At 34.2% G+C, this 16220-nt stretch overlaps 1 pseudogene; it reads right to left on the bottom strand.

Annotated features, from left to right (window-relative positions):
• Window positions 1-518: 518 nt before the first annotated feature.
• LOC126728438 (uncharacterized) lies at window positions 519-15280 on the bottom strand (annotated as a pseudogene).
• Window positions 15281-16220: the final 940 nt, after the last annotated feature.

Below are 16220 nucleotides of genomic sequence, written 5' to 3'. Positions count from 1 at the left end.
AAAAGATTATATAGAAATTGTCGAAATATTAATAAATATTATCACACAAGATCTACACTAAATATTTCAAAGACCATTATTAAATGAATGATTTCAATTTACACAATTAGGAATAATATTCCAATTTCATCAAAACAGAGTCTCAAAATACCAAAATAAATCCAACTAACAAATATAAAAGGAGTCCCAAAATCCAAAATAAATGAAAACAATAAACGTAAAATGCTCACATTATAGATAAAGAATTTTGAGGGGGAAATGCTTGAATTGTTTATTGCAATTATAGATACTCCAATTTTAGCAGAGAAGCAATTTGATTATAAAATGCTGATTATAACTAGTTAACTACCAATTAAAAAAATGCCTACAGATTTGTCAGGTTGATACAGAACTATGGTAGGAAAAAAACAGCATTCTTAGATATCGCAAGCCCACATATTGGATCTATCATCTATGATACTGAACCACATTAAAGTTAAATGTCCTACAAACTTTTAATATTTTTTGTTTTTTTAATTAGCAAGAAATTTTCTAAATTGTTTGCACTTTACAAAACATATGGAAATTTACCGTCAAAAAAGGGAAGGGGAAACAGATAGCCCAAAGGACACACACACATATATATAAAATTAGAGATAACTCACTCGGGGTAGTTTTACTTTACTTACCCATGGTTTTAAAGTAGCAATTTTCCCTATTGAGGTTTCTTCCATTGTCAGGACATTAAAAAACGATATTGGATTCTTTCTTTTCTTTGTCTCTTCTATCTTCACCAATGGATCAGTTCTCTCTCTAATACATGCTCAAATCAAAACCAACACAACAAATTTTACAAACAAATGCCCCATATGATATTAAAGAATTTAATGCCTTGTAAATACTACTTAAATTCTCACAGGATATCAAGATGCATATACTAAAAAATAAAAAATAAAAGAACAAAAGAGTTAGCCCCAGTATACCGGCAAGAATCATGTTCACCTGCTGCCACCACTAACCATAAACCACCAAACCTAGATGCAGTCAATATATGCTAATGCTCACATTATAAGTACCCACCAACACAGACTGGATCCCACCAATTTGATTCTTCGCTCAAATTTTAATTATTGATAATCCAATAAATTCCACATAATCCTAATGCATATAAAGCTCCACTCATGGAAATATTTTTTAAATTCAAACTAAAGCACCATATAATCTTGTACAGTATTGTTGCTGGTGACACACTTCATCTTCTTGTACCCTAATCTTCCAATCAACAATGCACCTTATGATCCATACCTCTGCTGAAAATATGATCCAACCACAGGCACCCTCCACCCCTCAAAAGGCTATCTACATCATAAATCATAAACTCCATAGCTGTCACAGGTATCCACCTATCCACAGCATGTCAACTGCACCAAATGCACCACCCTGTCAAACAGATTGTAGAGCTTCATTCTTGCAGCCAAAATCCCGGTCCTACAAAACCCACAAAACCATCACCCCTCTTTGAAGTTTCACATTATGCCCAACCTTAAAATTGACCTTGTAGGATACTTTACTAGGATGGTTTCTAACACCAAAGAACTCATTAGAGGAGAGAGAAGAGATCAGCAGATGAGGAAGAGAAAGAAAAACTTTTTTTAAAAAAGCACATTGAAAGACATTTTTACCCATATTAAATGGTGAAATGTGGGGAGGTATGGTCAACCATAATTTAGTTATTAACTGAAAGCAATGTGTTACTTTTAAAAAGGATAGGCAAAGTAAAACCACCCTATACCACAGTTGGTAATCTGTAATTATCCCTAAGAACAATTAGCAACCCAACTAGATTTTGGACACAACAATTTCTTGTTACTCTGCATTTTAACTAACATATATTCAAGCAAAGTTGATCTCCTAATTAATTTCTAAAGCAAGGCTAAATAATTTATATTCTCCAAAAATTATTGAGATTATGTGAACCAAAAGTCAAAAATTTATTGAAATCAGGGTTCTTAGAACCTACAGCAAATACATAGTTTTAGTGGGGGTAATAAAACATGGGTAATACTATATTCAGACTTTGAAAATGTTGACTGCTTTGCAAAAACTAGGAGGTTGAAGTGAAAGTGCCAATGTCGAAGGCTGAATTCATTCAACTACATGAGACAGCCAAAATTGTGAGCTCATGAATATTGCCTTTGAAGGTGTGGCCATTGCACAAAGAACTCATCAGCCATTCGTAACTTGTAAAGAAGTAAGCCACTTAATGAGAGCCTTCCCACTCTTGCTATACTCTCAACATAGAAAACTGATGACCATCTAATCCCAAATACCTGCACTTAAGGTTAAAGGATGTACTCTGATATCATCTTAAATAATTCAAAAAACACGGACAAGAAAAACTAAAGAGAGAGGGGGTCTTAATGGATGGAGTACATCCACACCTTAAAAAAGAATGCAATTGCACATAGTGGAACACATATCCCTGGCCCGTTGCAGAGAAACTGAAGTTATACAAAGTTGACTACAGATTAATTAAGTTATATAATTAAATTACAGGAATATATATATATATGTGTTCAAAACATAGATGCCTGGAAGCATAGACAGGGATAGAGATAATACTACTTGGGGTCTAATTTTAGTCGTTAGCTAGAGTGCATGAGCCATCGCAATCAAGGTTGTCCAAACAGAGTTAAATATGATTGACCAACTTCCCTGCTTCGATAGATCTGCTTGAACCAAGCAGTTTCTACCACCTTGATCCCAATCTGCAGTAGAAACCATTTAAAAAATGAAACTTTTGTTGATAAGCCTGCAACAATCATAAGAAGATACAATGTAGTACAAATGCAGCGTCAAATCCAGCTTTCAGTGAGAAGCACAATGTAAGTACACCTGCTACAACAACAATGGAGGAAACAATAAAAGACTATGTCCTTTGTATGCAGAAGCTATGTGATATTCTGCCCTCCGGCTCATCCAATCCTCATCCTTTTTTCCAAACAACATTTCACTTATAAGGGAAAGAAATCATAATTAACAAAATGATTTATAAGTGTCAGAGATACTGGATCTTTAAACCTCCTTATATGTTGCTGTAGGATGAGTTTCAACCTTCCAGCAAGGAAGTATCTAGTTGAAATAAGGCAGCTGTGATGATATTTATTTGACTTGCATAAGGGTATATCTTTATACCAAATTATTGCATATGTGAGTGGAGGAAGGTTTTCAGCTTATGAGTGAAGTAAGGCATTTGGTGAAGCATAAAGTGGGAATGGGGAAAAAGTTTCTTATTGATGGCCCCCATTTGCAAAAATTATGGATTTTATGTGATTTATAATGCTGTATGCGTTGAGCAAGGTCAACCATGTTGTGTTATTTTGAATGGTCATTGGAACTGGCCTCGTGTTAGGTCTAATGACTTAGGGTACGTTTAATACACTGAATATAAATTACATTAGGAATAGTGATCTTTATTACTAAGAATAGAAGACATTGTAATGGAATAATTATTATTATTCATAAGTTTGGTTGTTACATATGGAAAGCTTGTAAAAGATGATGTATAAGGAAACTTTATACTTTTGGAAATATATTAATTTTAAAACCTATTAGGAATAGCTATTACATCCATTTTAAAGAGGAATAGCTATTCTTCAATTTAAAGAATAGTCATTCCAATGTAATAACTAATCCATGTAATGAAGATGCAACCAAATGACCGAATTGCTATTACACATGAATAACTATTCCATTACAAGAGCTATTATAGCATACCAAATGTACCCTTAGTGGCATTTTAAGTTAAGCTGATTGAAGTACCAATTGGGGAGGAAGATCAAGTGCGACGCTTGGCTGTGGCTCACTGTTGGTTTACTTGTAGGGACACCTGTCAAGTGATAAGAGAGAAGGGTTGAGGTTATTTAGTGGAAAATTGTGCAATTTCCTCAAGTTTTTCCTAAGCATGCATTAGTTAGCTGCTTGGCAGTGAGTACTAAGCTATGTACTTTTTGCAGCAATAAATCGGGAGTCTCGTGACCATTTTTTTTTTGCATGCCGTTTTTCTAGTTGGATCTGAATAGCAATCTTGAGGAAGTGCTTGTTCAATCAGCAAATTTGTTGCTGGTCGTATGAGCTTGATTGGGCCATTAAAAAGGTTAAAGGAAGAGAGTGGCAGCATGTTATCTGCAAGATTGCTCATGCAGCTATCATTTACCATATTTGGATTGACCGAGGTGCTAGAATTCATGGTGAGAAAGTAAAGTCTGATATTGAAAGTGCAAAGTAGTTATGCAGGAAGTTAGATATAAGTTATCTCTGTGTAGCAATATTAGAACGTCTTTACAAAATAGAATATATCATAATCTGTGGAACATTTCATATTCTGTTTTGAGTAGTTGATAGGCATTTTGTGGTTATGGTGTAGCTGTGGTCCTGGTTCTGCAGCTTAGCTGCTTACAACAACAACCACCAATCCATAGTGCCAAAATTCATGAGAGGCTATGAATCCTCAACACACTAGTCAAGGTCGCCTCTACTCAGATGATGGATTTGGGTTGGGCCCGTTAGGTTAGGTGGGCGCATATTTACTCAGATCTTGGTACGCTTGTATCTGGACTCTACATAAAGTGTCCGTTTTGATTTTGATCTCAAAATATATATATATATATATATATATATTCAGCTAACCTTGTAGCACCTGCTCACGTGGTTGTTTAGAGACTCTTCTATTTTTATTTTTTTATAAAAGTTAATATTCTTCTTTCAACGTTAGCAACTACTATTAATCACCAATAAATCCTTTAATATAAAAAATGTATATTCCTCAAAAAAAATTTCTAGTGAAAGTCATAACAATTGTTAGGTATAATTGTAAAATACATCCAACAGTTGACAACATTAATTTCATATGGAAGAGATAATTTCATATGGAAGAGATGAGGTTGATATAAATGAAGCTAAATAAGAGTTTCAATTAATTGAAAAACTATAAATTGAATTTGAATGGGAGGCAGAGATGATATTTGCACAGTTTTGTGTTTTAATAAAAATCTTTTACCTTTTTTAAACCAAATTCTGCCATTATGTTGTTATTAAATAAAAACAAACTTATACCTAACAAAATGTTAGGTAATACATAAGCTTTATCAAAGAAAGAGAAAAAAAAAAAACAAGGGATAATGATATGGAAATGATAATGATAAGAAAATAAGAACATGAAAAAAGCCAGAGTCCAAAAAATAATAATAAGCAAAATAGTGAAGAGTTTGCATGGAATCCAAACAAAATAAAACCAAATAGAGGAAAACATCAAACTTTAAATCGGAGGTAGAGTTGGTATTTGCATAGTTTGTGTTTAAATAAAAAACTTGTACCATTTTCTTTAATGTTTTTATTTTAAACCCAAGTTCTACCATGAAAAGCAACCTATACAATTATTAAAAAAAAAAATTAAAAAAAGGATAATGAAGAAAAATTAAGAGTCCAAATAATTAGAATAAACAAAATAGTGAAGAGTTTGTACGGAATCCAAACCAAATAAAAACCAAAAAGAAACAAATAGCAAAAATAAACGCACTCAAATTCAACAGAAACCAATTGCGGTTGATTTGATTTTTTTTTTAATTTTAAAAAAACCAATATAAAAAAGACCCATGTACATTAACATAGCGTTGAGCATTAGCAAATAGAAAAGCATGATGATGATGGTATAGAGAAGTATGACACAAAATTGACATAACTGAGGAAGAAGCAAACAAAATAAATTTCAAGTTAAGTTTGAAAACTGACATAAGTGTAGTCCTATTTTATAGGCAATATTGACGTGGGAGTTAAAAGATTTAAATAATAAATAAATAAATAAAACTCTAAATGACGTTAAAAGAAGTTTTTTTTTTTTTTTTTTTCTTAAGCTCTAAGTCAGTGTTCAACTAAAATGTTTTTTTTATGCTAAAAAAAAATGTAATTTGAGTTCAAATAGAACTCATATGTGAATTTTGAACAAAACGATAGGAATGTAAAAAATGTGAGTGTCTTTTTTTTTTTTTTTTTATAAAATGTAAAAAAGAGTGGTCCCAACATGAGAAACAATCTGACCTTGAAAACCAATGTAAGTGTATTGGAAGTGTAGTGAGTGTGGTTCTATTTTATAGATAGTGTTTTACATGAGAGTTAAAGAAGCATTTTTACCAAATTTTGCCCCTCTTAAACGTAGGCTGTAGAGGTATTTTGGAACCAAAAAAAGTCCAATCCAAACAGGGGAAGTCCCTTAAATATTAGGATAGATAACGTGCCACTAGCTCTACGTACTTATCATCAAACTCACCATTTTTACTCCAAGAGAAAAGAGACGAGATAGAATCCCAGAGAGCAAGAAAGAACAAAGACATAAGAGCGAGAAAGAGAAAGGAGCCAGAAACAGTGTTAGGAGCTTTACATGTTGCTAATGATGGCATGATGAATGAGGGTGCTTGGGCAGAATTAGGCAAGTCACTTAGCTTTATGTTTTCTTAACACATTAATGGCTCTTCATGTTAGATTAGTAATGCTCCTAAAGGTTCTTTGAGGGGGACATGCCTAGTCTCCCTACTCGAGTTGGATTAATGAGTAGTGCAAAGGAGCAACATGTGAAGGCACCTTGCTCCTCATGATGCCCCAAGGCCATGGCAGAGTGGGGCCATGGTGGGCAGAGTTGGTTTTCACGAAGGACGGCAACAGGTGGTGTCAACCCTATGTGGTGGCGCATGGCATTGGTGGCTTAGTTACCGGTTGCTTGTGAGTGGGCTTGGTGACTTATGTGCAAGGCAAGGCTGAGCTGCCATGGTGATGTGCAATTAGATGTGTGCAAGGCATTGGGTTGGTGGGTGCTGGCTAAATACATGGATAGATGTTAGTGGGCTAATGGCAGTTACTTAGTGTGTGCTGCATGCGGGCATGCTGTGTGGGCTATGTTGTTTAATGAGGGAGGGCTTGGGCATGGGCCAAGCCTCCCGAAATGTGGGAAAACATGCTGTGTGGGTTTCTGAGTGATGGGCAAAAGCCCCATGATCTGCTGAGACATGGGTTGTGCATGTGTTGATGTGCAGGAACAATTGTCAAGCAACTACCGAAAAGTTATCAAGCAGTTCCTAGTTTTCCTGATGTTCAAAACTGCTATGTAAGGGCTGAAAACATGGAGAGCAAACCTAGATAGTTTCAATTCAAGGTGTCCTAAGTCAGACTCAAGTGGCAAATTGCCATAGTAGATATGTCTATGTATATGACCCTAATGCTGTTGTAGGTGTTAACAACAGAGTGTATTTTGCCTTAGGGAGAATTTTGTGTGTTTCTACAGGCTTATAAAGGGTCACCTTTGTACTTGAGATTGAGTAATAAAGGTTGGGAGTGGGTTCCCTGTAAACATAGTGTGTGTTGTGTATGTGAGTCTTTATATAATCTGTTCGAAGTGTTTCCTGCAGTGTGTGTGTGTGGTGTTGGCTGAGACTAAGTCAGGGACTTAGGACCATCAAAGGCAGAAAATTGAGTGAAAAATTTTACCTTGTGACACACAAAGAGGCATAGGCATAGGCATAGGCATAGTCATGGCCTCTTATATTGATTGAGAGACCTCTACTAGTAATTATCTTTGTCTCAATATCTCTTTGTTCTCTCCAAAATATATTTTGCTCTCAATTTTTTGGGTTTCAAGTCTTTTTCTTTTTTATTTGACCGTTAAGATGCTTTTTTTAGGGAAATTTGATTTTTGTTTTCTCCAAGACAAATTTCTTCAATTTAGGATTCTACAAGGTCAACAATTTCAAACCTTAAATTTACAAGATTGAAATTTTCTTACTTTAATTTTTAGTTTTGAATAATTGAAATTGGTGATATGAGGAAACAAAAATTACACTAAGCCTAATCTAAATGATGAAGTCTTACAATTTTCATTTTATTTTGAGGTTGCTTGTTCCGTATTAATTTCCTTTGAATTGTATTTAGTGGTTAAGTGTCAATACTCTCTTCTTTTCGGAATCTTTAATCTTTTGGATTTATTATTTTTAAATGATTCATTCTAGAACTAGAATTAACATCCCTACAGCTTTATGTGTAAGAATGACTGCTCATACATTTAGAATTTGTTGTCCTAAGAAGGTGCATGAAACATGTTTTTACAAGATTTTCTGTTTTGATTGCTACACATGAGATATTTATAAAATATGCTGTATTTTTTGAATTGATTTGGTGTAAACCTCTACTGATTCATTAGCGCCCCCCCCCCCCCCCCCTCCCCTCAAGAATTGTTTTACTTTTTACTAAGGAAGGTTATAAGAAGAAAAAAAAATCATATTTAATCCAAGCATATAGTCTATGATGTAATATGGTCTGTACATCTACTAATGAAATTTCATTTGTTAAGATTCAATTTGAGTTTCACCAGCCACATGGAAATGCTGTGAAGAATTTTTTTTCACACCAAATAAAGAGTAGAGATCCTCTTAAAATTGGGTTGCCTATAATATCATGCATTATGTTGGTATTAGTATGCATTTTATTATGTTATTTGTATGCTTCTTATATGAAAGGTTTTGCTCTCTTTGCCACTGTAGTACATTTCCAGTGTACTTGGCTTTTATTCTTTACAAAATTTCACTATAGTACATTTCCAGTGTACTAGGTTGGCTTTTATTCTTAATAAAATTTCTTACATTATTTATTAAAAAAGAAATTTTCTCTCCAAAATCTTTCTTAAGTCCATGCCAAATAAAATTCTCAGGTAAATGCCTAAGTATTCCTACTTGTCAAATGGATTTCCATCAACCCCAAGGTCCTAACCTTTCCCTCCCATTAATTTATATTTATATATAATTATGTTGTATCATTTATGCTCTCATTTTTTAGAATTTCAATTCTTTTTCTTTTTTGATTTCATTGCTAAGATACTATTTGGTTTGAGGTAAATTTGATTTTTCTTTCCTTTGGAGAATTTTTGTTTTCAATTAAAGTTCTACTAATTTGGGATTTAAATAGATTTGATTTTGGTGTTTGATTTGGGTGTTCAATTTGGTATTTTAGTTTCACATTATGTCTCATTGTAAAATTAATCTTTTTCTTCCTATCACACACACAAGCACATAATTTCATACATGCATATTATTATCATCTTTGTTTTATGATAATATTTGATTTGGAACTTTGGATTTGGATGTAGATCCAACATTCATTAATGCAGCCACAATGGATAACCATTACTATATATTCATAGTTTTCTTTTATTTACATGCACACAAACTAATGGGTTTAGCTAATGTGAATATCCTATCTAATTATGTCAAACATCCTGCTAAATGGTTTAGCTAATGTGCAACTCATGGAAGAGACAATTCGACATGATTAGGTCGTGGAGGAGACAATTCGACATGATTAGTTCTTGGAGGCTGTAGAGGAAACAGTTCAACATGATTAGGTCCTAGAGGCTATTGAGGAGACAATTTGACATAATCAGGTCCTGGAGGCCATAGAGGAGACAGTTCAACATGATCAAGTCCTTGAGATTGTGGAGAAGACAATTCGACATGAATAGGTCCTTGAGGCCGTGGAGGATACAATTCAACATGATCAAGTCCTTGAGATTGTGGAGAAGACAATTCGACATGAATAGGTCCTTGAGGCCGTGGAGGATACAATTCAACATGATCAAGTCCTGGAGGCTGTGGAGAAGACAGTTTGACATGATTAGGTCCTTGTTTTCTGTCAACCTTCACACTACCCAAAAAGAAAAAAAAAATTACATTCATACTAATAGTTGTGTGAAATAGAATTTGTGCTCATCATACCAATTTTCCCTAGAGATAGGTATCATGTAACTTTTCTAATTTCTTCATTCAAGTCCAAAAGATTAGTAGGGAAACTTGTGCCTTATAAGGTTTAGCAGCACATAACTTAAGTACAAAAATATGTCACTTAGCCAAAAAAAAAAAAAGTACAAAAATATGTGGGGCATTTCTATAAGATTCTATTAGCTATGTTTTATCTTACTACATTATTGAAGCACTAAAATTCAAAGAAAAGCAATCAAATAGCCATTTTAGGAAAACATGATTCATTTACCCTCTTTGCAATCAATTACTTTTAAAACTCTAGGATCTTGAAGAGATGGTTTTATTTTTAAAAAGTATCTAGCATTGAATTGATTATATTTGGATAACTTATAAAGTTGACATAGAGTTAGTCCTCAACTAATTTTTATATAGGGTTTTGGGGAAATTTATTAGATACTTTGGGAGTATAGGGGTCCGCCCCTATGTGAAAGGGAGGGATTATACTTCCAAAGTACCCAATAATAACCCCTGTTTCGGACAAGACATACATCTAACAACCAAACTAACCTAATGTCAATTGATTGCTTTATGTAGTTGATCCATTGGTTTCTTCTAGTACTTTTTCTTCAAATTGAAGATTGACCTGGTGATTTTGGATCGTGCTCTTTTTTTCTAAGTCTGAGACAACTTGAAAATTGACTACCAAAAAGAGAATAAAAATAAAAAAAATGTTGGAGATATTTTTATGAAGTTCTAAATGAGAGAGAATTTGTGTAAAGTTATTTGTTCATTTTATGAAGTTAGCCTTATGACACTCTAGTCATATTTTTTGAGTAATATTAGTGGGAAAACTTGTAAACCTCAAATTCGGTTAAATAGAATACTATAATGCTAAACCCAAAATGCTATGTATTGTATTCAAGCTCACTGAATGAAAATACCTACACAGAATTCTCTATTTATAGAAATTCATAGATTAAAACTACCTCTAGAAGGTTCATCTCTAACAACCTCTAACAAGCCTATAACAGAAAGGACTGCTGAACACAAAAATATTTGGATTCTAGAAAAATATCTAAGAACATTGTTAGCTAGTACAGGGCAAGTCCAGAATTCAAGCTTAATGATGAAGAAGAGCCAAAACGACATCGTCTTCTGTTCTGAACAATACACCAGACTTGAACCAAAAACGAGGAGATTTTAACCTTTTGCCCTTAATTTTTAAAAAATTTAGCAATATACCCCTAATTCGAAACTATATAGGGATATGCCCCTGTTTCGATACTCGATTACCTTAAAATCGAGTTTCAATGAAATACTCGATTCGTAGAAAATTGAGTTATGCCCAATAAAACTAAAACTAAAAAAAAAAAAAAAAAAAAAAAAAAAAAGCATAAAACTCGATTTTAGGGAAGTCGAGTTCCAAAACGCCGCTATAGGGCTTTAAAACGTCACTATAGGGTTTAAAAACGCCACTATAGGGCTCCTTGAACCTGGTGTGGGGCGTATACAAAATTTTGCAGAAAAACGCTGCTATAGGGCTTTAAAACGTTACTATAGGACTTAAAAACGGCACTATAGGGCTCCCTGAACAGGGCAATGAAACTTATAAAAAATTTTGCAGAAAAACGCCGCTATAGGGCTTTAAAACGTCATTATAGGGCTTAAAAACGCCACTATAGGGCTCTCTGAATATGGGGCGATCATACTTATAAAATATTTTTTGCATGGAACTCGATTTCCAGAAGCTCGAGTTCCATGCATTTTTTTTTTTTTTTAAAGTTTGATCGGGCATAACTCGATTTTCTATGAATCGAGTATTTAATTGAACTCGATTTTAGGGTAATCGAGTATCAAAACAGGGACACGCCCCTATATAATTTGCAAACAGGGGCAAATTGCCAATTTTTAAAAAAATTAAGGGTAAAATGCTAGAATCTCCCCAAAAACGATGCCATTTATATTAAATAGAACGTCATCGTTTTAGGCTTAAGAGATCTTTGAAGTTTGAACCATTAATCCAAGTTACCGTTGGAACAGTGCTTGTTGATCTTTGAATCCGAGTTACCGTTGGAGCTCTATCTTCTTCAGGGGTATCCCTTGCACATCTCTCCACCCGAAAAGCCTACTACAAACAGCATATATTCAGTTGACCTTCAATGCTTTCTTCTCTTTCCTTATAAATTCACACAAGTTTACTCCTTTTATAATCAATTCTCTAGTGCTTCTCACCAATCACCATCACCTCTACCCTGCTGGCATTTCAATCCAATTCTACGAACCCCACCGGAAACTATAATGTGAAGTATGAAATCTGACTCTTTTGCACTGTTGGTGCATCTGTTGGATACGGATTGATGCTTTCCCTTACACTGCTCTCCTTCCAAAAGGTTTTAAGGAGATAAACATTTACAGTGATTTTGGAAATGATAATCTATGACTATCAGTCACTGGTTGCAACTTGTGCTACACTGGTGGGGCTCTTTGCTAGCGGAAAGGTCTAAAGAGAGGGACGGAGGACTTTGAACTGGGGAAGTTTATTTATGTCGGTTCTTTGATTTGGACAGCTATAGCTTGGCAGATTTTCAATATTGGCGCAGTAGGCTTGATACATGAGGTGTCTTCCCTGTTCTGCAATGTCATAAGTGTGTTGGGTTGGCCTGTTATTCCAATTCTAGCCGTAATCTTCATCCATGACAAAATGGATGGGGTAGAGACGATTTCCCTGGTGTTGGCTATTTGGGGCTTTATTTCATATTTCTATCAGCACTACCTTGATGATTCTGAGTCCAAGGCTGAAAATAGAGATGTCAAAGAAATTTCAATGCTTCCCCTGTTGAAAGAGGTTACCGACGGACAAGATGGGCTAAAGAACATCTATCAAAAAGTTCCACTTTCCACAGAAAACAATTTCCAAAATTATGAGCACTGAAACTATTCTTAATCCTTCTCTTCCTCTATCTCGATTCCTAGAATAGTTTACAATCTCATATTTTCAAATCTGTAGGTAAGCCCCAAGCCAGTGTTTCTCCACATGGTGTAAATCATGGTGTTGTTCATTCCATTTCCAACAATATTTTCAGATTCCAGTAACTATAATTGGGCCCTTTTTTTTTCCTTTTTTTTGTCTAAACTACTCATCCAATTTGGGTATTGCACTTGGTAGCAAGTCTTGTGCATATTTCCATGCTATACCATCAATCTGGCAAATTAAAGGAGCCTAAACCCCTCCCCCACAAACCCCAACAGCAGAACCACCCCTTCTATAACCCCTTTACAGCAGGTGAACATAAACACGTTCAAGATGATGGGCAATACAAATAAAGGGGGCAAGCTCAGGAGAAATAGCCGAGATTTCCTAAGAACCCATAAATACAATATGAAAGAGAGGTTCTGTTCAGGGTCCTTAAAGGGCAAAAGGAAAGCCAGAGGTAATAACCACTAGAATATGACTTCAATGCAAAATATGTGGCAGCATATACGGCCAAAGGTAAAGCATGACACTAGAATATGACTTTTCAAGCCAAATTTAGGATAAGAATTTTTTGAATTCTTCATCAGAAATAATAACCACTACAAGATATTTTGCCACATATTGCTGTCACTATATGTATTTAACTAAAAGTGAGTCTTCTTCCAGGGTTGGGGATTTTAAGACAAAAGTACAAGGAAAAAAAAATGAATATTTGACAGTGTTTTCCCCATTATTTAACAATCTCAAGACTCATTATTAATATGTGAAACCTGTTCTCTAATACATGCTCAAATCAAAACCAACACAACAAGTTTTACAAACAAATGTCCCATATGATATTAAAAAAATTAATGCATCGTAAATACTCCAAAAAATTCTCACATGATGTCAAGATGTTATCTATGAAGCACAAGTGCATTTCCAGATTCGGGTGTGGGTACGGGGGCGAGTGTGAGACTTGGCAATTTTTGAAAAAATAGGGTGCGGGTGTGGCGGGGTGCGGCGATTAAAAAAATATTAAAAATATTTTTATTTATATATTTTTTATATTGCTAAGCATGCTTTTTTATATAATAATAATAATAATAATAGAAAACTCATATAATAATAATAAAAGAAAAATAAATAGATAGTAATAAATACACAAATGTTTTTGACACTTGAATTATTGATAGAAGTATTAAAATAGATGAGGCTTCACATAAATAATTTTTTTTTTAAAATGTGGCTTAGTGGCTCATGTATTTAGTCAACCCAAAAACAAAATAAAGGATATATGTAGCAGGTATTAAAATAGGTGTAGCTTCCCATTAAAAAAAAAAAAGGAAAGATGTAACTCTCACATGTTTGGCCAGAGAGACACAAAAAACAAAAAAGAGCCTTTTAAGTTGTTCTTATCAAAAAAAAAAGAAACAGAACTCTTTAAAAAAAAAAAGAAAAAAAAAAGAAAAGAAACAGAACAGAACAACTCAATACTCACTCAAGAAGACGAAGCAAAGAAGAAGAAGAAGCAAAGATACAATTTTAGTCCACCGACAACAACTATGTATCAATATCTAGTCCAGTCCATCGATATTTTTGGTTTAATTTTTTTTTCCTTACTGGCCGATTTCCTTTTCCCGGTCAAAACACACCGATATTCAGCCAATACAATCTAATTTGGCTTGAATCGGCGCAAATCAACCCAATTCGGCATGAATTGTGTTGAAGTCAAATTAGCACGAGTCAGCGCGAAGAAAAAAAAAAAAAAAAACTCAAACACGGCACCGACTTAGGGGCAGCTACGTCGGTGGCTGCACTTGCGTCAGGCCGCATCGGACTCCGGTATGGCACCCTCCAGCCGTGTCGATGGTTCCTAGGATGTTATATACTTAAAAAAAAAAAAAAAAAAAAAAAAAAAAAAAAAAAAATTGATCAAATAATCAAACATGTAAAAATTGCCGACGCCTCTACTCATATCGAAGAATTAGGCATCCTAAGTTATTTACCAACTAGTTAATGCCAAAAAGATTTAAAATATTGATTAAAAAATCTAAATTCACAATTTCCTAACAGCTTATGTGGTCCTAAAATTTGAATCCTATCTCCACTCACTGTTTAAAATGTTTAAAAACCACACGTGTTTGATCAGTTTAGTTATGGTGTGTACCTCGAATTTTTTGAAGGCTCATGGTATTGGTAACAGCAGCTACGTAGAACCTAGGACTGAACCTGTCCTTTGGCAACACCAACAGCAGATGTAATAGTTTCATTATATGGATGGAAACGAAGGTAGTAGCTACAACTGGTGAGAAGGCTGACCTGAACCCAAAACTATGTCTATGAGGGTACTTATTGGAGCTTTGGACTTGAAGCTAATGATAACTAGAGTAATTGTAACCTTCGAATCCCCTTTCTCCATTGTTAGAACTGAGAAGGACTTGGGTTGTGGCATATCAAAGGAAGAAGAAGAATAGTTGCTGTGAGTGATGTTAGCTAGCTTTACTGGTGAAGGTCGTTGATGGATTTGGGTTGTGCCCGTTAGGCGCATATTATTCAGATCTTGGTCCACTTGCATCTGGACTCTCTATAAAGTGTCCGTTTGCCACACACAAAAATAAATAAATAAATACTCTTAAATAACTTCTGATTTTCTATTTTTGCATTTCATGCATAGTTTTAAAAACCAGTAAATTCAAAGAATCATTTTTAGTCCCGATTTCTGACTTTTAACCAATTTTTTATCAGTTTTATGCAGGTTGTAACCATACTAAATTGGTGTCCAGTTCTCAATTGAATTGTTCGATTAAATCCAGTTAACTATGATTTCATCTTAGCTTATTCCCCTCCTCTTAAATGTTAAAATGATTTTTTGTTAAACTAAGTTTTTATGAAAATAAACTAAAGTTTTCTCCTTTTGTCACACAGTTAGTATAAAAGTTATATATTTTGTCTCATATTAAGCAAATAACCAAATGTACACATAATCCACATGGGCAAGTGACATGTACACATGCTCTCTCATGGAGCTTTTTTCCTTCGACATCTACTCATGCATTCGATATATAGATTTGAATCCTCTCCATTTATTTATTTATTTATTTATTTGCTAAGAGAATCCTCTCCATTTCTAATGGGGGAATTCTAGCCTTTTACCCCTATTTTTCAAAATATTTGGCAATATGCCCTTGTTTCCAAACTATTTAGGTCTATGCCTTTGTTTTGAAACTCGATTGGTAGAAAATCAAGTATGGGGCGATGAAACTTAAAAAAAAAAAAAAAAAAAAAAAAAAAAAATTGCATGGAACTTGAGTTCATGGAACTCGAGTTCCATGCTTTTCTTTTTTTTTTTTTTTTTTAGTTTGATCAGCCCAAACCTATAGCTGCGTTCAGGAACACCTATAGTAGCGTTTTAATTGGAACTTGAGTTCTATGCAATTTTTTTTTTTTTTTTTAATTTTAAGTTTGATCAGCCCAAAACCTATAGTTGC

The sequence above is a fragment of the Quercus robur genome, chromosome 5 (genome assembly GCF_932294415.1).
Source record: "Quercus robur chromosome 5, dhQueRobu3.1, whole genome shotgun sequence".
NCBI classification, from domain to species: Eukaryota; Viridiplantae; Streptophyta; class Magnoliopsida; order Fagales; family Fagaceae; genus Quercus; species Quercus robur.
This window is presented reverse-complemented; position numbering and strand designations above follow the sequence as displayed.